The following is a 26,025-nucleotide window of genomic DNA, read 5'->3' as shown; positions in this document are numbered from 1 at the left end:
TAATGAAACACCATTAATTGTCAAATACTGTCAAAACATGTGTCAACTATTTTCTCCTTTCCACCCAATATCTCCCTTCTCTTTACAATTTTACTGTTAATTATATATACCTAATGCGCATATATATGTGTGTGTGTGTGTGTGTGTGTGTTATATACAGTACAGACCAAAAGTTTGGACACACCTTCTCATTCAAAGAGTTTTCTTTATTTTCATGACTATGAAAATTGAAGATTCACTGAAGGCATCAAAACTATGAACTAACACATGTGGAATTATACATAACAAAAAAGTGTGAAACAACTGAAAATATATTTCATATTCTAGGTTCTTCAAAGTAGCCACCTTTTGCAGCAGACACATCTCTAGAACTGGTAAGAGGAGACTGTGTGAATCAGGCCTTCATGGTAGAATATCTGCTAGGAAACCACTGCTAAAGAAAGGCAACAAGCAGAAGAGACTTGTTTGGTCTAAAGAACACAAGGAATGGACATTAGACCAGTGGAAATCTGTGCTTTGGTCTGATGAGTCCAAACTTGAGATCTTTGGTTCCAAACGCCGTGTCTTTGTGCGACACAGAAAAGGTGAAGGGATGGACTCTACATGCCTGGTTACCACCGTGAAGCATGGAGGAGGAGGTGTGATGGTGTGGGGGTGCTTTGCTGGTGACACTGTTGGTGATTTATTCAAAATTGAAGGCATACTGAACCAGCATGGCTACCACAGCATCTTGCAGCGGCATGCTATTCCATCCGGTTTGCGTTTAGTTGGACCATCATTTATTTTTCAACAGGACAATGACCCCAAACACACCTCCAGGCTGTGTAAGGGCTATTTGACCAAGAAGGAGAGTGATGGGGTGCTGCGCCAGGTGACTACCTCTTGAAGCTCATCAAGAGAATGCCAAGAGTGTGCCAAGCAGTAATCAAAGCAAAAGGTGGCTACTTTGAAGAACCTAGAATATGAAATATATTTTCAGTTGTTTCACACTTTTTTGTTATGTATAATTCCACATGTGTTAATTCATAGTTTTGATGCCTTCAGTGTGAATCTACAAATTTCATAGTCATGAAAATAAAGAAAACTCTTTGAATGAGAAGGTGTGTCCAAACTTTTGGTCTGTACTGTATATGTGTATATATATATATATATATATATATATACACATATAAATATATATATATACACACATATATATTTGAAAAAAAAATTGCTGTTTTCAGAGAAAAACCTTAATAGATAATTCTGCGGACACACTCATCTTGTTGGATGGTTTTGCTATAGAGTTTCTTTCTCTCTCTCTCTCTCTGGGATTTTCTTTGTATCTGTATCGACAGGCACTGCTGTGGAAATTTCTATTAATGTATGTTGTCAGATGTCCCTATTGGCGCAAACACTTTCTCATGGACACAGAAGATTTTTACGCTCCTTTTAGGGATGTTTATTTATGCCTCAGCAAGGGACTGGCCACTTCTTGTCGACTGCATTAAATGACTCCGAGTGGACAGATCTGCGTACATGGGAACTATAGCACAACTATACGAAAATGATGGTTATCTGATCCATGATTAAGTATGGTTTGCGGCAATGGCAGCAGTGAGTTGGTTTGCACAGAGCCATGCTTTCTAGTGCACCATTAGCTGAGGGTTGTTAAATTCCTTGAAACTGATCACTGGAATTTAACTCTTAGCAAAACAGTTTCTAATACTTTCACACTAATATAATACCATGTTTGCAACGTTCTCATCTTGTTTATATATATATGTGTATAAATGGGTTTATACATATATATATATATAACCAACACAGATACACTGTAACCATATTATGAAAGAAACAATACTATTTAAGATACATAATACAATAGGAATAAGCCTTCTGATTTCTGTAGCTCATTCTGGAAATACCAATTAGGTCTGCAATCTCATGGTTTCCTTATCTTGACTAAGTGTTCAATTTGTGGTCTGGGAAGGTGGTACAAGATCACATAGTCTCCTAAGACAGAAAAAATACTTGTCTATTCATGGGCTTATGAACTTAATTGTAACTTTAGAGACAAAATGGCTCACTCATGTCAAATATATATGAATATGAAAAATTATACAATATGCTACTTTAAATATGTATATAAATTCTTTTAACCCCAAAATGTTCTGACAAGCCTCCTATCCCAAATACAGACGCTGGAAAGGTCACATAAACAAGATCTTGCACAAAATACCTACCACCAACTTATTGAGAAATGGAAAATCCTTCTAGACCAGGAGTCTCCAAACTACGGCCCGCAGGCCACATTCGGCCCGCCAGGCCATTTCTTCCGGCCCGCAGCTTGAATCCTTAGTTCCCCTGTTAGTTAGTTGTGGAACCTGCGCTGCATATTCGCCCCAGGCAATATGCAGTGCAGGTCCCGCAATCCCTCCCGGAGTCTCACTGTGTTGGCTGCTGAGACCACGGCATCCCAGCAGCCAATGAGGTGTTTAGTGCAGACCCGTTGCCGCCTCCCTGTTAACCAGTAACGAGTGTGTAATACCAGCGGGGCGGGAGGTGCAGCAGGTCTGCACAGCCAGTGATGGAGACGCGCTGGACACATGCAAGGAGGGGGGCTGGTACACTTGTGTGGGGGTGGGTTAAATGGCTCTGATGGGGACACAAATGTAGGGGGGGGGGCTGACTCTTATGGGGACACAAATGTGGGGGGGTTGATAACTCTTATGGGGACACATATGTGGGGGTGGATGACTCTGATGGGGACACACGTGGAGGGGGGGGGTTGTAGACTGATGGGGGACACAAATTTTGGGGGCTCATGACTGATGGGGACACAAATGTGGGGGTGCTGGTGGCTCTTATGGGGACACAAACATGTGAGGAGGGGGGCTGATGGCTCTAATGGTGACACAAATATGCCGAAGGGGAGGTGAAAATAGGCCAACAGCAGATTATTTTAAATTGCATTCCGCTTCTGCTATATTTCGCCATAAAACGTCATCCCTTGCTGGTATGTAAATGTGAGATGGACTATGAGATGAGTGGGGTGTATAGAGCAGTGCAAGTGACTGCAACCAATGCATGGACCCAGAGATTCATGAAGGAGCACTTTGGTGCTATATAAATCTATAAAATTGTGCTATAAGGAGCGATTTAGGGACATATGCAATAAGGCAGCCCTCAAAATTTCCACTCGCCTACTAGCATTTGGCGAGTGGATTTAAGCTGGGGGCGAGTGATGACAGGGATGCATGACCAATCTCCCTCCAATCTGTGCCTACACTTAGAGTCCCGATGAGATTGGCGGCCAAAGAGGAAAGGTGCATGCTCGGGAAAAGTAGTCTGGTGAGCCGCGCACAGGCAGAGCAGTACACAGGTGCTCTCCTTACAATCCTCATTAAGCCATGGGACCTATCAGTATGACCTCTCTGAGCCTGCCCCCCTCCCCCGACCAATGTATCTGGAGAGCAGAGAGCAGGGAGCAGGAAGTAATGAGTGAGGTGGAGGATTGCGAAAATTACCACTCCGGTGCAGCGCTCACTGAAAGTTGCCCTGACATGAGAGCGGCAGCCTTCCAGTTTGTGCAGTTTTCTTCTCCTTGTGCTCCATGTAAGTGTCCAGCAGTTCAGCCTGAGCACTGTGAACAGACTGGTCTCAATGTGTGCTGTGCAGTGTCAGTGTGCGCTGTGCTATGGTGTCAATGGCTGTGCAGTTGTGTGGATCTCGGCGCTGGATTGTACTCCCTCCCGCTGTGCTGCAGCTCCTCTCCTCACTGCCAGCCTGAATAAAAGGGAGAAGTGGGGACATGCAAGCGTGGAGCCGCACACACAGGCTCTGATGATGAGATGAATGGGAGAGGGAGAGGGAGAGGGAGAGGGAGAGGGGAGAGGGAGAGGGAGAGGGAGAGGGAGAGGGAGAGGGAGAGGGAGAGGGAGAGGGAGAGGGAGAGGGAGAGAGAGAGGATGGATGGGAGTTGCAGAGGAGACAGCAAGAGAATGGGGAAGAGACCCAGTTCTAGTGCCCTGTCCCTCTGGTCTGCCCCCAGTGCCCTGTTCTATTTTGTTAAATTTGTTGTTGGTAATATTTAATTGTGTAACTTGATTCTGCATAAAACATTTAACAGTGTCATTCTATGAGATAATCTACGAGGGCATGTTTACAGGTGCAATTAGGCGCAGGGCAGTGTATGAATTAGGTCAGGGATATGCAATTAGCGGACCTCCAGCTGTTGCAAAACTACAAGTCCCATCATGCCTCTGACTCTGGGTGTCATGCTTGTGGCTGTCAGTCTTGCTATGCCTCATGGGAATTGTAGTTCTGCAATAGCTGGAGGTCCGCTAATTGCATATCCCCAACTGGTGGCGAGTAACTCTTGAGGCCTGGCTAGTAGCTCAGGACTTGAAATTTTGAGCCCTGCAATAAGGCATATATACCCCAAAACACAAAATTCCTGTATTTGGGGCATACATCCTAGTATGCATATCTGTACCACATGGGCTCCCGGAAAACACTGGGATTTGATGCTGATGGGCCAAACTGCCCATGTGCATATAGCCTTATCCAACCTGTAAACAAAAGGCTTAAACAGGCTGCAAAACTGATTTAGTTACATACAGTGCCTTGAAAAGGTATTTATACCCATTGAAAATTTTCCACATTTTGTCATGTTATAACCAAACACACAAATGTATTTTATGTGATAAATCAACACAAAGTGGCACATATCGTAATTGTGAAGTTGAAGGAAAATTATAAATGGTTTTCAAAATTTCTACAACTAAATATGTGAAAAGTGTGGAAGGAAGGTGAAAAACCCCAGCAAAGCATGATCAAATTTGCTACAGCAGAGGAAAGAAAATCCTTCCTGCTCCCCAGAGGCAAATCAGATTTTCTATCAATCAACTTTACCTATAAATGTCAGTACCCAATTATATTATGTACATTGAGGCCTGGTTCACATCTATGCATTTTTTTGTGCGTTTTCAGTTTTGCAGAAACACACTACAGTCCATTTAACATGGTTTTCCATTGATGTAGCTTACATCTGTGCAATTAAAAAAAAAAAAGAGCCAGGAACTTTTTTTCTGGTTCTATAGACTTCAATGGATCAAAAGCGTGAACTGAAAAACACAAAATGCACCTGGAATATGCAAACTGCATAGGTGAGAATCAGGCCTTAGGCTGGATTCACACCTATGCATTTTTGGTGCTTTTTGCAGATTTGCACTACAGATTGTCTTAGGAAACCAGGTAAAATGGACTGTAATGCAAAAAGCACCAAAAATGCATAGGTGTGAATCCAGCCTTAGGAAAGAATCCAGCCCTTTCTTAAAGCAATCTCCTGAGTTGCCAAAAATCACATCTGGAGGGAGTCTAGTCCACATTTTCAAAGCTCTTACTGTGAAGAACCTATCCATATTTGATGAAATCGCCTTTCCTCTAGGCGTAAAGAGTGTCCTCTGTGATGACTGTAAAGTGAATAACTCAACACCAAGTTCACTATATGGACCCCTTATGTATTTGTACACATTGATCATATTCCCCCTTAAAGGAGTTCTCTGACCTAAAACTTTTAACCCCCCGCTGTGCCCGGGCTGTAAAACTATACAAAATAAACTTCCACTTACCTGCCTACGATCCCCCGTTGTTCCGATATCGCCGTCCCGTTCTCCGGTCCCGGTCTCTTCCGCTTCCTGCGGGTCGGTGACTCACAGTGCGCTCAGCCTATCAGCGGCCGCAACGGGACATTGCTGCGGCCGCTGATAGGCTGAGCGCACTGTGAGTCACCGACCCGCAGGAAGAGACCGGGACCGGAGAACGGGACGGCGATATCGGAACAACGGGGGATCGTAGGCAGGTAAGTGAAAGTTTATTTTGTATAGTTTTACAGCCCGGGCACAGCGGGGGTTAAAAGTTTTAGGTCAGAGAACTCCTTTAATCTCCTCTTCTCAAAAGTGAATCAATTCAGTTCCTCTAATCTTTCCTCATAGCTGAGCTCCTCCATGCCCGTTATCAGATTGGTTGCTCTTCTCTGTACTTTCTCCAGTTCCCAGATATCCTTTTTGTAAACTTTTGCCCAAAACTGAACTGCATATTACAGATGAGGTCTTACTAATGATTTGTACAGGGGCAAAATGATATCTCTCTCGCTGGAGTCCATACCTTTCATAATACAAGAAAGGACTTTGCTCGCTTTGGAAACCGCAGCTTGGCATTGCATGCCAATATTAAGCTTATGATCTACCAAAATCCCTAGAGCCTTCTCTACTACGGATTCCCCCCGTTATACTCCCCCTAGTATGTATGATGCATGCATATTCTTAGCCCCCCCAAGTGCATAACTTTACATTTATCTACATTGAGCCCTGGTTCACACTGGGTACGATTTGGAATGATTTGAGATGCGATTTGACATGTCAAATCGCATCTCAAATCAGCAGCAATGGCACTGTCCTAATCAGTGCCACGCCGCATCTGCGATTTCAAAAAAGTAGTTCCTGTACTACTTTTTGCAATTTCGGGCCGCGATTTACATTAAATTGCGGCCGAAATCGCAGCAAAATCGCGCATTTTACCGCAATTTTGAATTCGCAGCAGTGTGAACCTAGGCTAAACCTCATCGCCAACTTAAACAGTGCATTGAGGACATCTTGTAAATTGAAGACATCCTGTAAGGATGTTATTCCACTGCATAGTGTGGTGTCATCTGCCAAGAGTGAAATTATACTTTTAAATGCCAGAACCTATATAATTTATAAAAAGGTATTACAAAGTAAGGGTCCCAACACTGAACCTTGGGGTACACCACTGATAACCACTACTCTCTGAATGCTATCTTGTAGCTAGTTTTCTATCCATTTACAAACTGATATTTCCAAGCCTGTAGACTTTACCTTACACACTAGCAGTGTGTGGGGAACTGTATCGAACGCTTTTGCAAAATCCAAGTATACCATGTCCATGCCTCTGTCCAAGGTTTTACTTACCTCTTCCTAAAAATAAATCAGAGCTGACTTCTGCCTTTCATGAATCCATGCTGTCTGTTGCTTAAAATATTTTGTTTCCAGCAAGAACTCATCTATGTGGTCTTTAAACAAACTACAGTACCTTCCCAACTAGATAAGTTAAACTTAACAGGGCTATAGTCACTTGGTAAAGACTTTGTTCCCTTTCAAATATAGGCACCACATCAGCCTTATTCAATGACTGGAATAGTACCAGTGAATTGGCATCCCTAAAATTAGATACAATGGCTTTGCAATGACAGCGCGCAAGTCTATTAGGATCCGTGGGTGGATGCCATCTGGTCCAGGGGCTTTATCCACCTTTATTCTGTCTAAAAATTTCTGGACAAGATCACTTGAGAAACTGTGGCTCATTTGGGGCTATGTCAATACCATCCCCATTATGGACTCGCGCTCCCTCATGCCCCTTTGTATACAAAAACAATTTAATACATTTTCCTTCTCTTTGTCCCCAGTCACCCACACAAGATTATTTTGTAAAGGGCCTACATGCTCAGACCTAACCCTTTTTACCATTGATATATTTGGGGTTTGTCCTATCTTTTGCATTAGTTTTGAATTTTCACATCCTTAATTTCCTTTTTACATATTCTGTTATATTCTTTGTAACATTTAAACAATGCTAGTGTTCTTTTTATGTTGTATAGCTTTTTTTACTTTGGCCACGAGCCACTTATTAAGCCTTTTAAACTTATTGCCCTTGGGAATATACTTTGCAGTGAGTTTACATGGTATTTGAAGAATTCCCATTTCTCTTCTGGGTTAATCGATGTCAATATTCCCTCCCAGTCTAAGTTCTGGAGAGCAGCCTTCATCCTTGGAAAATTAAGTGTTTATCTTTCCAAGTAGTTTGGGGGGGGGGGGGTCTTAATAAACTGGACCATATTTTTAAAAAAAAAAGTCATGTAATGTTTATACATTTTAGGTGTCTTTCCAGTATCACCTCACTTTGTTCATATCAATAAAACCTCAGTGACTGTTCACACAGTCTGGTTTATTGGAGTAAAAGGTGGTTTAACTGCACATAGGCCAACATGTAGCAAGAACAGGGTACATTCCATCAAAAGTTGACTTTCATATGAATGTTCATTTGCAAATTGAAAAGTATTGGTCAGCTTTAGTCAAAACAAGCCTATTAATGTGAACAAATGAAGAGTTGAAAGGCTTAAACGAGGGTATGCAAATGTATTCATCATAGCCATTTAACTACCAGAAGGTTTTACCTCTGTTCATGAACAAAAACTTTTGCCATTCAATACTGTGCTACCTTGAAGAGGAGCTCCAGGCTCCTTCAGAAAATAAAGTCAACAGCTTCAAATGCTGTTGCTGACTTATTAGGGCATTCAACTGTCCAATAATACAGCAGTATCCACACCCATTTTTTTTATTTCTGCATCCAGTAGTGATCACTGCAAATCGCTGGCTGTAGAGAGTACAAATAGCTGCAAGCAACCAGTTGTCATAACTAAGGGGCTGCAAGGATTACAACTTGCACTGGCCTAAATCTCCAGTGCAACTTTAGGTTCCTTTCAGGAACACATGCAAGACTAGAAGCTGCAAAGTTCAGGCATCATCTTATCACATGTCTAGAGTGGGGAGCTACAACTGTGTCTAGTCTAAGTGGCAGCATCTTTGGAAATACCTGAATCTACTGGTATCCAGTATCTGCAACCATTTATTTTTAATGAAAAGATTGTTCAGCCTGGTTTATTGGATAGGGAGGTTTGGCTGCATATTTAGTTGAACACAGGCCAACATGTAGCGTGGACAGGAGCATATAATATACTGTTGAGCATTTTACAGTTTGAAAATAAACAAGTACTTGGCCAGCTTGAGTCAAAGTATAAAGAAAGATCTTCAGAGATGCAATAACTTTTTTTAAGCAAAAAAATAAATCTTTTGTCAGTGGATAAGATCACTGCAGTCTTACCAGTTATATGGATTTCATCTGACTACACAACTTCTCCCCTCAAATTTAATTAAAGAAAAACCTACCAAGGACTGTAAAGGTGAAGCACTTTACATTTTTTGCTTGGCTCTATGCGAGGCAACTGCTTCAAAAAAAAAAAAAAAAAAAAAAGCCATGCGAGTCAAAGCCACCCCATTTCACAACTTGACTACCTAAGCTTAGGCTCGAAAACAAGCACTTTGAGTGCAGCTAAATTTGTCCAAACTGATCTAAAAAGGTTTAGAGACGAACACTGCTATCCTTACTTCTACAAATTGGGTTACCATTTATCTACTTCCCATCAAGTATGGGAAAAGTCACACCTTAAGAAGCTTCTGTTAGGGACAGATGTCAGAAATTTGTCCCTAATGCAAGCAACTGTTGGATGTGCCGCTACATGCAGACAGGGATTTCTCATGAGCTTGCCGTTGCTTTGTACAGGCTGAGGGACTGCAGCTGTTCACATGCACCCTTGATCCCGGCCACAAGAATTTGCCAATTGTTGCTGATGAAGTCAGCTGTACGACTTCTGTGTGAAAGGCCTAAAAAAATAACCAGACTTAAAACTTTCCTGTGTAAACTACAGCCACTTTCTAACATATATTCCACTTGACTCCCAACTCTTTCCTCCCTTTTAGTATTTTTTTTTTTTTTTTTAACACACAAAACCTCAACCATGAATTTTACCTGTAGCAGAATTTATGGGCAAAAAAAGTGCTTTGCATTCAACATTAGAAATACTTAAGAAAAATTCTTTAATATTTACTCTAAAGTGCAACAGCAGTCTACACATTTCACACCCTTGCAAATTATTAGGCTGGGCATTCCTCATTGCATCACACTGCACTGGAATTTGTGAATATAGGGCACTGTTGTGATGCAGGGTCATTTTACAATACAAGTCTTCAGGTTGCAAACATCAGAGGGCTGAAAATGAGGCACAGCTTCAGATCAAAGGCAAGTATCCGAGACAGCTCCTTTGTTACCTGGGGAACAAAAAATAAAACACCTCAAGTTGGGTTATTGTCAATAATAAGAAAAAAAAAATTTGCTTTCTAAACTGTACTTTAGATACCTTGAATCATAAGTTCAAGATGTAGAGACTCAGACTACATAGCCCTGTTAATTTTTTTTATTACTTTTTCTTTAAAGCGGGAGTTCACCCGAAAAACAATTTTTAACATTAGATTGAAGCTCATTTTGTGAAGGGGAATCGGGTGTTTTTTTTTTTTAAATCGAAGCAGTACTTACCGTTTTAGAGAGCGATCTTCTCCGCCGCTTCCGGGTATGGGCTGCGGGACTGGGCGTTCCTATTTGATTGACAGGCTTCCGACGGTCGCATACATCGCGTCACGAGTAGCCGAAAGTCGGTGCGGCTCTATACGGTGCCTGCGCACCGACGTTCGGCTACTTTCAGAAACTCGTGACGCGCTGTATGCGACCGTCAGAAGCCTGTCAATCAAATAGGATCGCCCAGTCACGCAGCCCATACCCGGAAGCGGCAGAGAAGATCTCTAAAACGGTAAGTACAGCTTCGATTAAAAAAAACCACCCGATTCCCCTTCACAAAACGAGCCTCAATCTAATGTTAAAAATTGAGTTTTTGGGTGAACCTCCACTTTAAGACAAATGCCAACATACAAATATACTTTGCACAAAATATTTATACAAATCCTCTCATTAACATACACCACACCAACACTCCACCCTGAGTCCTTGATCATGTTCTCTTCAGGAGAGAGAAAAGGCCCACTCACTTCCTACCCTTAACAATACTTTGAATACAGTTTTGGTTAAGAGCTTTGCAGTACCCTATTATGCATGTCAAACCACCAACAATAAAACGGAGGGGGGAAAAAAAGTGCATACTTAAAATGCCCTCTGTTGAGTTAATCAGTTTGGGTCCACCACCACATATCATTGACCATGAACACCCATCTTTAATTTGCTTATTATAGTATTGGGCTAGGTTTGTTCATGACTTCTGTAAAGTGCCACCTACATTGGATCTGCTTTAAAAGCAAAACTCCAATGACACTAGTACAGACTCCTCAAATTATCTTCAGTAACTCATACATGGACAGTGCTTTATAGCAGGCGTTTCTTCCCCCCCCCCCCCACCCCACCTCAGAAGAGAAAAACTCATTGGTAGAGATCTTCCCACTTGACTGACAACTAGCTGCTTAAAAGTGTAAAACCAATTAGAGGTTAACCTCCCCTTTTTTAGTTAAAATGATTTTCAAATAATTTTAATAGTGTATACACTTGCAAGTTAAAAGTAATTGTCTGTAAAATGCAACACAACATGGCTAGATGGAGGTGTTCTGTACATGGTAGGTAATTTCCTGCTTATGCAATTGGCTTACCAATTCCCAGAAGTCTGCACAAAAATAAGATTGAGCATCCTCTGCGACACGTCATTTTGCGATATACTCCCAAAGGGAAATCATGTAAAGGGATGCAGACCCCGACGCTTCATTAGAGCCCGGCAAGTGCAACAGGCATTTGACATTAATAAAATCACTCCTATACAGAGTGAAGGTCATTCTGTCTGCAGAGGACTGCTGGGCCTGACCCAGAAACCAGTCTAAAGCATGAAGGGATAGGCAGAACCTGGCATTTTTTGGTAGTGGGGGGCTACAGACCACAAGAGGGAAAATGGTTGAATGACTTCAGCGTTTTTCTGGCTTATTTTAATTTAAGTGACTGGCAGCCCTTAAAACAGACCTTCATTCGGTTTTACTTCTCAGTATTGTTACCCCCAGAACCCCTTTCAGATTTGTCTTCCTTTTGGGAGGGAATGCTTTAGTCTCAGCCACGACCGTAGCCTTCTGGGGTACACATCAAACATTCCAGGAAGCTTATGGGCCATTTACACCACTGTGTCATCAGGAGACAGTTTGGCTACCAATGACATCAGAAAGGGAAGATTTATGCAGGACGCAATGTGCATGAAGGGGGGGGGGGGGGGGTTGGCAAATCACAGCAGGTAAAGACTGGTTTTACTTGGCGAATGTGTACTATTTATCTCCTCACAGCAGACAACTAAAGATTAATAACCCAGGAGGTCAACATTCCTCAGAGCAGGTACACACCAGAATGTGCAATTCTGGTATGAGCCAGCTCTAAAGCAAGTCTTATCAGTTTTTAAATAAACCTGCTTGCTTGTATTATATTGCAATTAAAATCATAAAAAAAAAAAAAAAAAAAAAACACAAAGCACTGTCAGTGTGGGTTTAGTAAATTTCCCCCAGTATTTGCTAATGGCAAAGAGAAACTGGAGCAACTGTGCATGGCTTCTAACTGCAGGTTGTTCGGTTTCCACTGAAAAATTAAAAAAGTCAGCAGCTACAAATACTGCAGCTGCCGACTTTTAATATTAGGACACTTACCTGTCCTTGAGTCCAGCGCCGTTCCCCCACCATCCTCAGTGAGGGAACCAGTGCAACTTTCCTGCAGCCCAAGATTTGACAATTTGTAAGGCCTGCCTTAGGTGTTTATGGTCTGTGTCCCATTGACTCCTCCATTCAATGGCGAGTCATTACCCATGGACAAGAGGGAAAATCATCCAAGACAGAAAATTGTTGCTCTGACAACAATGCAAGACATTTTGTCAAAGTAGTGTTTACGATGTCAGCTTTTTATGTAAAAACAGTTCTCAAATGTAAAATAAATTGAAGTGGAACTAAAGGGAGCAAAAGCTTACCTTTACTTTAATGATCAGGCATCCTTAGCCATATCTTCTACCCAGCTTCATCCAGATGCTGGACTACATCCATCTTTATTGGCCAATGTCACTCCTGCCAACTTGCAGCTCTGAACATTCCAAAGAAGATTATGTACAAGCATGCGTCTTCAGCAATAGAGAGCCTGCAGTAATTTAAAGGGGACTTAAATTAAAAATTCAGCAAAATTTAAGCTAGATAGTAAAGTCCATTCGAATCAGCTAGTCCCAGCACTACCCCATACCTGTGCCCAGATTGACAGTGCTGCTGTCCAAACCTGTCTCCATTGCACCTGCAGGAGTGGAAAACCCCAAAACCAGAAGAAAAGTGCCCAAAGTAAACTAATGCAGCCACATTTAACCACTTCCAGATCCTAGGCCTATTCCAGGACTATGTAAAAATCATTTTTTGCTACAAAATTACTCAGAACTCCCAAACTTTTTTTTAGCAGACTCAAAAGGAATTCAATGGCTCTTGTTGCAACTTTGTCACGTTATTTGTGCAGGAATTTTTCAAATCGCTTTTTTGGGAAAAATGCAATAAAAAATAATAAAAAAAGTAAAGTTAGCCAAATGTTTTTGTATGTGAAAGACATTACACCAGTTCGATAGCTAGCATATCATGCTTTAAAATGGTGCACTTGTGGAATGGCACCAAACTTGGTACTAAAAATCTCTATAGACACTTCAAAATTCTTTACAGGTCATCAGTTGAGGCTAGAATTGTTACTCTTGCTCCCTTGTAATATAAATAGTGCATGACAGGTCCTCTTTATGGAGAGATGTGGGGTCTATAAAGACTCCAGACTGGAAAAATAAAAACCCTGTCTCAGCCTTTCCAGCAGTCTCTGGCATGGTTTACATCCACCGGCACAGACGTCATAATGTTGCACCCAGGTCTCAGGGTCATAGAGGTGACGGGACCATCTGGTTGCCAGAAATCACCATGATAAACTTCTACTGGCGAGCCAGGGAAGCACTGGGATGGCGGATGTCCCCTCCTGCAAGAACGAATAAGCAGCTGAATTGCTGCTATGATGGTGTTCTTGCAGTGCACAGAATCAGACAAAAATATCCGATTGCCTGTAGCTGCAAGCATCTTTCAGATATCCCCAAAGTCCAGGATGTCATGTGACGTCCTTGGGCTGGAAGTGGTTTAAGGATGGGCAAGCTGCAATATATTACGTTTGCGTTTGTGCCCGATACCACTTTAAGCCTTTCTTACCCAGGACAGTTTCAACTTCCCATCAGGCAAAGGGATCATGTCAGTGTCACAATAGAAGTAAACAGCTGCAACTGACTGAAAACCAAGATGCATACATTATACAATAAAATAAGCAATCACACTTTGGGCATTTTTTTTCCCCTTGCTCCAACCTGAATAGATCATTCCCAGATCCTACATAGAACTGTGTGCAGTATTATACATGGGCATCAAGCTGCTATTAGAAGCCCACACCTGTTACTGCCCATGCTGGCCCAGCTAAGGGTCATACCTGGTGATTACTCTTGGTCATGGCAAAGGCACCAGATACACCAACCTGGACCATTCAAGCTGATAGACCCCTTGTTTGCTCTATGTCCCCCAAGCTGACTGAATGTGCAGAGCAGGGATTGCAACCTTTATCTTATTGGTTCTTTTCTTCATGTGATCAGAACAAGCCTGTGATAATTTACTAATGCTCTACAAGTTTACCCTGCCTTGTCCCATCTTTACTTAGATATATTAGCCATCTGCATAAATTCCCATGTCCGCCATGGAGGGATCGTGCAGTGATTAAAGTATGCACCTGGCCTTGGACTCCCAAGTTTATTGTACCCGGGCCCTTGGTGCATTGGTTATATTTTACCATATACTCTTATCTTTTCTATATTGTGTTTTGTACAGGTTTTCAAATTACCTTCTAGATAGATCCTCCTTACGAAGCACTCCTTTGATTGCAAAACTGGTAGAGGTTAGAAATTTCCATAACCAAAAATTCACCTGGAAGTATACAAGTATATGTATACTGTATTGACTCATGTATTGATTCTTGGTAAATATTTATTGCATATAAAAAATGATTAAAGTCAATTTGCGCTCATTGGTACCGATATAGTTTTTGTAGTAATACATTTAAGGATGGGTAATCTGCAATACATTACATTTGTGTAATGTGCCAATACAACTTAAGCTTTTCTTACCTAGGATAGATTGATCTCACCATAATGTCACGTAGGTGTCACACTAGACGTAAACAGCTGCAACTGAAAGAAAACCATGCAAGATTCATTAACTATACAATAAAATAAGCAATCACATTGGGCACTGATTTTTTTCCCCCTTGCTCCAGCCTGCATAAATAATTCCCAGATCCTACATAGAACTGTGTGCAGTATTATACATGGGCATCAAGCTGCTATTAGAAGCCCACACCTGTTACTGCTCAGGCTGGCCCAGCTAAGGGTCAAACCTGGTGATTAATCTTGGTCATGGCAAAAGGCACCAGATACACCAACCTAGAGCCACAGCCCAGACCATTCAAGCTGCGAGGGCCCTTTTTGTCACCATAGTAGAATGCATCACTGCAACAGAAACACTTGCTTTACATTCACTTTAAGACAGAACAAATCAAACAGGGCAATGTAATGTGCAGTTGAAAGCTTTTATAGCTTCTACTGTTGTAGTTACAGCAAAGGAAAAATATCCTGAGCCCCTGTTCACACTGGAGCATCTTGTCATGCGATTTGACAGGTCAAATTACAAGTGTCACCTTATTGTCAGCGAAGGCACTGTTCAAACAGGTGCGATGCCAACTTGGCCGCATCGATTTGAAAAAGTAGTTCCTGCACTACTTTTGTCAATTTCAGGTGCAACTTGCATAGACATCTGTGCATGAAGCCACACCTGAGGTTGCACTAATGCGCAATTTCAGTTTTAATAGTCCATATACCCATTGCACGTTCCTGGATAAGCTCTCAAGGATTTGGGTGCTGCAGCAACAACCAGCTGAGACTGGTTCTGAACGCAACAATGGAGATATTTGCAAACACCATGGATCAACAAGGTAGCATTTAAACAGATTTTTCTATTACACGATCACAGAGCAGTGATACTTTTGAGTCACGCAGAGCCCCTTTGTCATGCAGAAGCCCTTCGTCATGCATGCGATGATGAAGGGGTCCTGCATGACTCCCAAAATGTTGTACCTCTGATGGGATCATGCAATAGAAAAAAATAAATAATCAGTTTGGATGCTACCTTGTTGATCCACAGTGTGCTGGCAAATATCTCCATTGTGATTGCAGACAAAGTTGCATTCAATGTGAGGGCTAAAACACACTACTTGTACAATTTCCTTCAGATCAAATCAAGCCTGTCACCATTGCTCCTCCAGAGGAAAGACCAAGACAAGTGTTACTGGCCAGATAACCAGGAAAAGCAAGGAATGCAGCCACAACATTTAAGGATTGGTAAAGTGCAATATATTACATTTGTGTTCAATACCACTTTAAAGTGGTCCTGGGCACATATCAGTACTGTATAGTGTTATTATCCCTCTCCAAAGCACCATGTCCTGTAGCGGTCTCTTCCTCAGTAGCCCTGTTATCAGCCTGATAACTTCACATGATTTCTGAGATAGATGGAAGAGGGTTGGGGAGGTTGTTATAAACAGATTAGCAGTCAGCTTGCTGTGCAAGAGCAGAGATCTGCACATTACTGAGGAGAGGGGGTGTGCCTTTCCTCCAATCTTGGCTAAATGCCAATAAGCCATTCCACGTGGTAACCACAAAGAGCACTTTCTAAAGGATATATACAGATGAAAACAGCAGATCCATGCAAAACTTATATAGAGAGATTTGTTTCATCTGTTTCCGAGGCTGTTCACTGGGCATATGAGGTTTTACATCCACTTTAGGTCTTTCTTACATAACAAGTTAAACTCACCATCAGGCAAAGGGGCCACATCATGTCATGTAGGCGTGGGCAATAGACGGCTGCAACAGAAAGAAAACCCATGTAAGCTGCATCCACCATACAATAAAAAGCAATTACACTTGATTTTTTCCCTCGCTCCAGCCTGAATAAATCATTCCCAGATTCTACATAGAACTGTATGCAGTATTATACATGGGCATCAAGCTGCTGTTAGATGCCCACACCTGTTACTGCTCAGGCTGGCCCAGCTAAGGGTCATACCTGGTGATTACTCTTGGTCATGGCAAAAGGCACCAGATACACCAACCTAGAGCCACAGCCCAGACCATTCAAGCTGCAAGAGCTTTTTTGTCACCATAGTAGAATGCATCACTGCAACAGAAAAAAAGTGGACAGACTTTAGAAATGTTCCTAGAGGTCAACCCTGACAAATCAGTCATATACCATGTAATAGCATGCTATGATCCCTTCAGACATTTTATATCAGTTTGGCCAGCATAAAGCTGGTCTCAGAGTCAATTTTTAAGTCTTTTGGTTTCAACCGTTCATGATTTGGTGATCCAGAAACCATAAAAAAAAAAAAAATAGTTAAGACAAGTTTCATCTGCAGGGTTTCCACCAACACCTACTACAATTTCCCATCACTTGTACATTTAGGGTACATTCACACATGCAGATTAGACGTGAAAGCCCCAGAGGGGGTTGCCATGATTAACTGCAAGAGGCAGCTTTATTGAAAGGGAGGTTTCTCACTTTCATATAATCGCTTATGCACTGAAAGGCCCTGGACAGACACTGCCTGCGTCCAATCAAAACCCAGCGATATGCACAAGCGCAATGGCTTTTGCCCCCCCCCCCCTCTTCCCTTCTGCACCGACTCAGACAGCAGTGGGAGCCATTGGCTCCTGCTGCTGTCAATCATAGCCAGTGAGAGCAGGGGGTGGAACTAAGCAGGGCTCAGGAGTGAGCATGCACAAGTGCCCCTATAACCAGTGGCTTGCTATGGGGCATGGTGAGGGGCCACAGGCACTGGCGGGGAACAAAGGAGGAAGTATAACACGTTTGTCATTTTAATGAAAAAAAAGTAATCCAGCTTTATAATTACTTTAAGCTAGAGAACAAATCAAAACATGGCAATGTATTTTGCATGGTCAAAAGCTGATGGAAGCTTTGACAGCACCTACTCTGTCAGGTGAACTTGCATGACAAACCGCACCTTGTTGGAAATGACACTGTTCAAATCAATGAAGTGCCAACTTTGCAGTGCCACAGCAATTTAAAAAATAGTTCCTGCACTACTTTTGGTGATTTCAGTTGCAACATGCATAGATATCTGCATGAATCCACATGACTGCATTGACATGTGGCTTTTAAATCATGCAATTTCAGATGAAGTCACATTTCAAAGCTGCATTTAATGTGAACAAGGGCCAAAACTCACTACATTCTACTTGTAGCATTTCCTCCAGATTAACCAACCCTGTCTCCATGGTTCCTTTAGAGGAGAAACCAAGACAAGCGTTACTGGCCAGATAACCAGGAAAAGCAGCATTTAAAGAAAACGAATGCAGCCACCACATTTAAGTATTGGTAAACTGCAATACATTACATTTCTGTTTGTTACCCCTTTAAAAAGGGGTTGTAAAGGTTCCTGTTTTTTCCCCCTTAATGCATCCTTACTTAGCCGAGCCCTTGAAAGTCCGTGTCGAGAACATGCTGGATTTTGGCCTGTCTTCTCGGCTCTTCATTGGATAGATTGATAAAAAGTGCAGCCATTGGCTCACGCTGCTGTCAATCAAAACCAATGACGTGGGGCGCCAGGGGGCGAAGCCGAGTCCGGAATTTGTGACTGTGGATGTAAATGATGGACTCGGGAGGGCGCCCGCAAGGTAACCCCCTTGGCAAAGCGCTTCCCAGGGGGTTAGCTGATTCAGGGAGCAGCTGAGACAGTCGCCAAGGGACCCCAGAAGACAAGGATCGGGGGCCACTCTGCAAAACTAACTGCACAGCGGAGGCAAGTATGAAGTTTGTTTATTCAAATCTTTAGTACCCCTTTAAGCCTTTCTTACCTAGGATAGTTTGATCTCGCCCTCAGGCAACGGAGCCACATCATGTAGGTGTGACAATAGAAGTATACCGAAAGTAAAAACAAACCACATGTAAGCTGCATCCACCATACAATAAAATAAGCAATCATACTTCAGGCACTAGTTTTTCCCCTTGCGCCAGCCTGCATAAATCATTTGCAACACACACACACACACACTATAGAGAGATTTGTTTTATCTGTTTCCGAGGCTGTTCACTGGGTATATGAGGTTTTACATCCACTTTAGGCCTTTCTTACACAACAGGTTGAACTCACCATCAGGCAAAGGGGCCACATCATGTCATGTAGGTGTGGCAATAGAAGAAAACAGCTGCAACAGAAAGAAAACCCATGTAAGCTGCATCCACCATACAATAAAAGCAATCACACTTTTGGGCACTGATTTTTTTTTTTCCTTGCGCCAGCCTGAATAAATCATTTGCAGATCCCACATAGAACTGTGTGCAGTATTATACATGGGCATCAAGCTGCTGTTAGATGCCCACACCTGTTACTGCTCAGGTTGGCCCAGCTAAGGGTCATACCTGGTGATTACTCTTGGTCATGGCAAAAGGCACCAGATACACCAACCTAGAGCCACAGCCCAGACCATTCAAGCTGTGCGAGCCCTTTGTCGTTATAGTAGACTGCATACAGAAAAAGTGGACAGTGACTTGAGAAACTAGTTCTAGTGTCCCAGGGGTCAACTCACCCAAACCCTGGTTATATACTATGCAATAGCATGCCATGAACCCTCCAAACATTAGTAGCCATCAGTCAGTATGGCTAACAAACCAATGTATGGCCAGCATAAAGCTGGTCTCAAAGGCAATTTTTTAGTTCTCAAAAAGCCACATTTGGTTTCAAGTTTCATGATTTGGTGATCTTGAAACCATAAATTTAAAGACAACTTTCAACTGCATGGTTTCCACCAATACCTACAATTTCCATCACTTGTACATTTAGGGTACACTCACACCTGCAGATTAGATGTGAGAGCACCAGAGCGGGTTGCCAGGATTAGCTGCAAGGGGCAGATTTATTGAAAGCAAGGGGAGGCTGTTCTCACAACACATCCATACAATTGCCTACGCACTGAAAGGCCCGGCACATACACTGCCTGCAGGGGGCACTCTGCATGAGAGATTACATGCAAGTGGCTGCGATTAGCTGTGAGGGCCGGCAGACAGCTTTCAATGGGGCCACCTTTTGCAGCCAATCACAAGAACCTCCACTGGGGCTCTTGCATTTACAGATGTGAACACATTCTTAAAGTAGTTGTAGAGGCAGAAGTTTTACCTTAATGCATTTTCTGCATTCAAGTTGTAGTTAACCTTCCTGTTTTCTCACCTTAATGCACCTTTACTTATTTGAGCCATCAAAAGTCTGTCATCGAGAACATGTTGGCTCTCAGCCCGGTCTTCTCAGCTCTTCAGCGACTCCATTGGCTCACGCCGCTGTCAAATTCAATGATGTGGGAACAGAGTCCAGCATTCATGTCTATGAAAACAAATGCTGGACTCGGGAGACCCCCCCCCGTAATGCAACCCCCTTGGGAAAGCGCTTCCCAGAGGGGGTTCTGATGCCGGGAGGAGTCAACACCCACCGAGGGACCCCAGAAGACGTGGATCGGGGCCCACTCTGCAAAATGAGCTGCACAGAGGAGTATAACTATTTTTATATAAATAACACCCTTTAGTATCACTTTAAGGCAGGGGTCTCCAAACTGCGGCCCGAGGGTCAGATGTGGCCCTTTGCCAGCCTTTATGCAGCCCTTGGGGCAAAATTACTTCCAGTGACATGAGGCACTATTTCTCCCACTGACACCAACAATGGGGCACTATAACTTTTACTGATACCAATGATGGAATACTACTTCTACTAATAGAGGGAATACTCCTCCTATTGACCACCAACCCTGAGGCCATATTTATTCTCACAGATGCCGGGCCCATGACATTTTCTGCCCCTGCTGGCCCCAATCCGGCCCTCCTAAAGTCTGAAGGATGATAAAGTGGCCCTTTGTTTGAAAAGTTTGGAGACCCCCGCTTTAAGGCAAAAGCCTGCTAGCAGCTACCCCCTCCCCTCTTGACCCATGATCTTGAGTCATGTGCGAGAGCAATGGCTTTTGCACTGGATCAGACACAGCAGGGGGGAGCCATTGGCTGTCAAATCACAGCCAGTGAAGGAGCAGAGGGGTGGAGCCAAGCAGGGTTCAGAAGCACAAGTGCCGCCGTAGCAAGTTGCTTGCTGAGGGGAGGACCCGGTAAGGAAGTATAACAGGTCTGTTATTTTAATTTCTAAAGCTTTACAAATCACTTTAAACTAGAGAACAAATAAAACTGGGCAATGTATTTTGCATGATTGAAAGCTTTGATAGCTTCTACACTTGTGTTTACAGCGAGTCAAATCGCATTGCAAGTCACACCTTGTCGGAAACGTTCAAATCAGTGTTGCGTCAATTTTAAAAAGTGGTTCCTGCACTACTTTTGGTAAATTCAGGTGCAACCTGCATAGACATCTGTGCATCAAGAAGCACAGATGTCTTCCAAGTCGCATTGATATGCAGCTTTTAAATTGTGCAATTTCAGATAAAGTTGCATGACTTCAAAGCCGCATTCAACGTGAATGAGGGCTAAAACTCACAACACTCCTTGTATAATTTACTTCATATAAAACCTGTTTCCATCACTCCTCGGAGAGGGGACACCAAGACAATTGTTAGTGGCCACAACCAGGAAAATAAGAACACCTAAAGAAAACTAATGCAGCCACTACATTTAAGGATTAGTAAGCTGCCTTTTATTACATTTGCGTTTTTGAGCTCAATAGCCTCTTACCTAGGATAGATTGAACTCCCCATCAGGCAAAGAGGCCACATCATGTCATGTAGATGCGACAATAGTAGTAAACAGCTGCAACAGAAAGAAAAAAAACACATGTTAGATGCATCCAACATACAATAAAAAGCAATCACACACCAGGGATTGATGTGTCCCTTGCTCCAGCCTGCATAAACCATTCCCGGAGCTTACATAGAACTGTATGCAGTATTATACATGGGCAGCAAGCTGCTGTTAGATGCCCACACCTGTTACTGCTCAGGCTGGCCCAGCTAAGGGTCAAACCTGGTGATTAATCTTGGTCATGGCAAAAGGCACCAGATACATCAACCTAGAGCCACAGCCCAGACCATTCAAGCTGCGAGAACCTTTGCTATGTATAAATGTATTCCAACTGTGTGTGGAGGGGGACTGACTGGGGAGGTGACCGACGCTGTGTCCCTATGTACAAGGGACACAGCATCGGTCTCTCTATGACAGGACGTGGAGCCGTTTACACAGCTCCACATCCCTGCTGTCATCGCCGATCGCGAGTACCTGGCGGACATCGCGGCCACCAGGCACACGCATCAGCATCTTGGCGATGCGCCGGGTACAGCGTTTACCCGCTGCGCACCCCAGGCTTAGGTGACGTCCTGCCCGCAGACTGTGGCTGGAAGTGGGTGCAAATACCAGTCTTTAGACAGGCATCAGCACCCACCTCCCCTCTGAAAGGTGTCAAATTTGACACCGGGGGAATTCTGATCAGCAGGAGTTCCACTTTAGGGTGGAGCTCCGCTTCAAGTATCTAAAGGACATTTTCGTTTTGGATAGAGCTAAGAAGAGTTTGAATCTCAGCCAGCCCAACAGATTCTAAACAGTAAATGGGCAGACTGAATGTATTAAGTTAATACCCTTGGGTATAACCAGCCTGCCAGATTCTCTTTCAATCACTAGCAGCTGCTATAGTTGCTAGCAATAATCTGTCTTCTAGCAGGGATGGCTTCCCCTACTGGGAGTAGACAATTGCTTAACAGGAGGCTTCCCCTGTCAGCACTGTGTTGATGGGGGGGGGGGGGAATTGTACAACTTTCCTGCAACCCAATATTTCACACTTTGTAAGGCCTGCACTAGGTGTTTATGGTCTGTGTCCCATTGATGACTCCATTCAATGCAGTCATTACCCATGGACACGAGGGAAAATCATCCAAGACAGAAAAATTGTTGCTCTGACAACAATGCAAGACATTTTGTCAAAGTAGTGTTTATGATGTCAGCTTCTTTTTATGTAAAATCAGTTCTCAAATGTAAAATACATTGAAGTGGAACTAAAGGGAGCAAAAGCTTACCTTTACTTTAATGATCAGGCATCCTTAGCCATATCTTCTACCCAGCTTCATCCAGATGCTGGACTACAGCCATCTTTATTGGCCACTGTCACTCCTGCCAACTTGCAGCTCTACATTCCAAAGAAGATTATGTACAAGCATGTGTCTTCAGCAATAAAGAGCCTGCAGTAATTCAAAGGGGACTCAAATTAAAACCATCAAAATTTAAGCTAGTCAAGTCTATTCAAATCAGCTAGTCCCAGCACTACCCCATACCTGTGCCCAGATTGGCAGTGCTGCTGTCCAAACCTGTCTCCATTGCACCTGCAGGAGTGGAAAACCCCAAAACCAGAAGAAAAGTAAACTAATGCAGCCACATTTAACCACCTCCATCCTAGGCCTATTCCAGGACTATGTAAAAATCATATTTTTTGCTAGAAAATAACTCAGAACTCCCAAGCATTTTTTTTAGCAGACTCCAAGGAATAAAATGGCTCCTGTTGCAACTTGGTCACGTTATTTGTGCAGGAATTTTTTAAATAGCTTTTTTGGGAAAAATGCAATAAAAAAATAAAGTTAGCCAAATGTTTTTGTATAATGTGAAAGACATTACACCAGTTAGATAGCATATCATGCTTTAAAATGGTGCACTTGTGGAATGGCACCAAACTTGGTACTAAAAATCTCTATAGACACTTCAAAATTCTTTACAGGTCATCAGTTGAGGCTAGAATTGTTACTCTTGCTCCCTTGTAATATAAATAGTGCATGACAGGTCCTCTTTATGGAGAGATGTGGGGTCTATAAAGACTCCAGACTGGAAAAATAAAAACCGTCTCAGCCTTTCCAGCAGTCTCTGGCATGGTTTACATCCACCGGCACGGATGTCAATGTTGCACCCAGGTCTCAGAGGGTCATAGATGACGGGATGATCTGGTTGCCAGAAATCACCATGATACTTCTGCCGGCGAACCAGGGAAGCACTGGGATGGCGGATGTCCCCTCCTGCAAGAACGAATAAGCAGCTGAACTGCTGCTATGATGGTGTTCTTGCGGTGCACAGAATCTGCCAAAAATATCCGATTGCCTGTAGCTGCAAGCATCTTTCAGATATCCCCACTCAAAGTCCAGGATGTCTTGTGATGTCCTTGGGCTGGAAGTGGTTTAAGGATGGGTAAGCTGCAATATATTACATTTGCGTTTGTGCTTGATACCACTTTAAGCCTTTCTTACCCAGGACAGTTTCAACTTCCCATCAGGCAAAGGGACCACATCATGTCAGTGTCACAATAGAAGTAAACAGCTGCAACTGACTGAAAACCAAGATGCATACATTATAAAATAAGCAATCACACTTTGGGCATTTTGTTTCCCTTGCTCCAGCTGGAATAGATCATTCCCAGATCCTACATAGAACTGTATGCAGTATTATACATGGGCATCAAGCTGCTATTAGATGCCCACACCTGTTACTGCTCAGGCTGGCCCAGCTAAGGGTCATACCTGGTGATTACTCTTGGTCATGGCAAAGGCACCAGATACACCAACCTGGACCATTCAAGCCCATAGACCCCTTGTTTGCTCTATGTCCCCAAGCTGACTGAATGTGCAGAGCAGGGATTGCAAGCTTTATCTTACTGGTTCTTTTCTCCATGTGATCAGAACAAGCCTGTGATAACTTACTAATGCTCCAAGTTTACCCTGCCTTGTCCCATCTTTACTTCGATATATTTGCCATCTGCATAAATCCCCATGTCTGCCATGGAGGGATCGTGCAGTGATTAAAGTATGCACCTGGCCTTGGACTCCTAAGTGACTGTACTCGGGCCCTTGGTGCATTGGTTATATTTTACCATATAACTCTTATCTTTTCTATATTGCGTTTTGTACAGGTTTTCAAATGGGTTAATTACCTCCTAGATATATCCTCCTTATGAAGCAGTCCTTTGATTGCAAAACTGGTAGAGGTTAGAAATTTCCATAACCAGAAATTCACCTGGAAGTATACAAGTATATGTATACTGTATTGACTCATTAATTCTTTGTAATCATTTTTTATATGCAATAAATATTTACCAAGTCAATTTGCGCTCATTGGTACCGAGATAGTTTTTGCAGTAATACATTTAAGGATGGGTAATCTGCAATATATTACATTTGTGTAATGTGCCCAATACAACTTTAGCCTTTCTTACCTAGGATAGATTGATCTCACCATCAGGCAAAGGGGCCACATAATGTCACGTAGGTGTCACAATGGACGTAAACAGCTGCAAATGAAAGAAAAGCATGTAAGATTCATTAACCATACAATAAAATAAGCAATCACTTTGGGCACCGATTTTTCCCCTTGCTCCAGCCTGCATAAATAATTCCCAGATCCTACATAGAACTGTGTGCAGTATTATACATGGGCATCAAGCTGCTATTAGAAGCCCACACCTGTTACTGCTCAGGCTGGCCCAGCGAAGGGTCATACCTGGTTATTACTCTTGGTCATGGCAAAGGCACCAGATACACCAACCTAGAGCCACAGCCCAGACCATTCAAGCTGCGAGGGCGCTTTTTGTCACCATAGTATAATGCATCACTGCAACAGAAACACTTGCTTTACATTCACTTTAAGACAGAACAAATCAAACAGGGCAATGTAATGTGATGTTGAAAGCCTTTATAGCTTCTACCGTTGTAGTTACAGCAAAGGAAAAATATCCTGAGCCCATGTTCACACTGGAGCATCTTGTCATGCGATTTGACAGGTCAAATCAAATTACAAGTGTCACCTTATTGTCTGCGAAGGCACTGTTCAAACCGGTGCGATGCAGACTTGGCCGCACCGATTTGAAAAAGTAGTTCCTGCACTACTTTTGTCAATTTCAGGTGCAACTTGCATAGACATCTGTGCATGAAGCCACACAGAAGTCACACCTGAGGTTGCACTGACGCGCAATTTCAGTTTTCATAATCTATATTCCCATTGCATGTTCCTGGATAAGCTCTCAAGTATTTGGGTGCTGCAGCAACAACCAGCTGAGACTGGTTCTGAACGCAACAATGGAGATATTTGCAAACACCATGGAACAAGGTAGCATCCAAGCTGATTTTTCTATTGCACGATCACAGAGCAGTGACATTGAGTCACGCTGAACCCCTTCGTCATGCATGCGATGACGAAGGGGTCC

The 26,025-nt window shown here is 42.9% G+C and overlaps 1 long non-coding RNA gene, 6 other non-coding genes and 1 pseudogene across 7 annotated transcripts; all 8 read right to left on the bottom strand.

The window, feature by feature from the left end:
• Nucleotides 1–9,692: 9,692 nt before the first annotated feature.
• LOC120918515 lies at nucleotides 9,693–25,434 on the bottom strand. The gene is made up of 4 exons (XR_005744410.1): nucleotides 25,039–25,434; nucleotides 24,757–24,839; nucleotides 12,668–12,831; nucleotides 9,693–9,947 (listed from the first exon to the last, which is right to left on the bottom strand). It is a non-coding gene; the product is annotated as an uncharacterized LOC120918515 (long non-coding RNA).
• LOC120919704 lies at nucleotides 14,093–14,235 on the bottom strand (annotated as a pseudogene).
• On the bottom strand, nucleotides 15,050–15,206 carry LOC120919707. Its single transcript, XR_005744640.1, has one exon.
• LOC120919700 lies at nucleotides 16,777–16,933 on the bottom strand. The gene has a single exon (XR_005744634.1).
• Nucleotides 19,150–19,306, bottom strand: LOC120919699. The gene has a single exon (XR_005744633.1).
• On the bottom strand, nucleotides 21,733–21,889 carry LOC120919706. Its single transcript, XR_005744639.1, has one exon.
• On the bottom strand, nucleotides 24,258–24,410 carry LOC120919701. Its single transcript, XR_005744635.1, has one exon.
• On the bottom strand, nucleotides 25,234–25,389 carry LOC120919702. The gene has a single exon (XR_005744636.1).
• Nucleotides 25,435–26,025: the final 591 nt, after the last annotated feature.

This window comes from Rana temporaria, chromosome 12, assembly GCF_905171775.1.
Source record: "Rana temporaria chromosome 12, aRanTem1.1, whole genome shotgun sequence".
NCBI lineage: Eukaryota > Metazoa > Chordata > Amphibia > Anura > Ranidae > Rana > Rana temporaria.
This window is presented reverse-complemented; position numbering and strand designations above follow the sequence as displayed.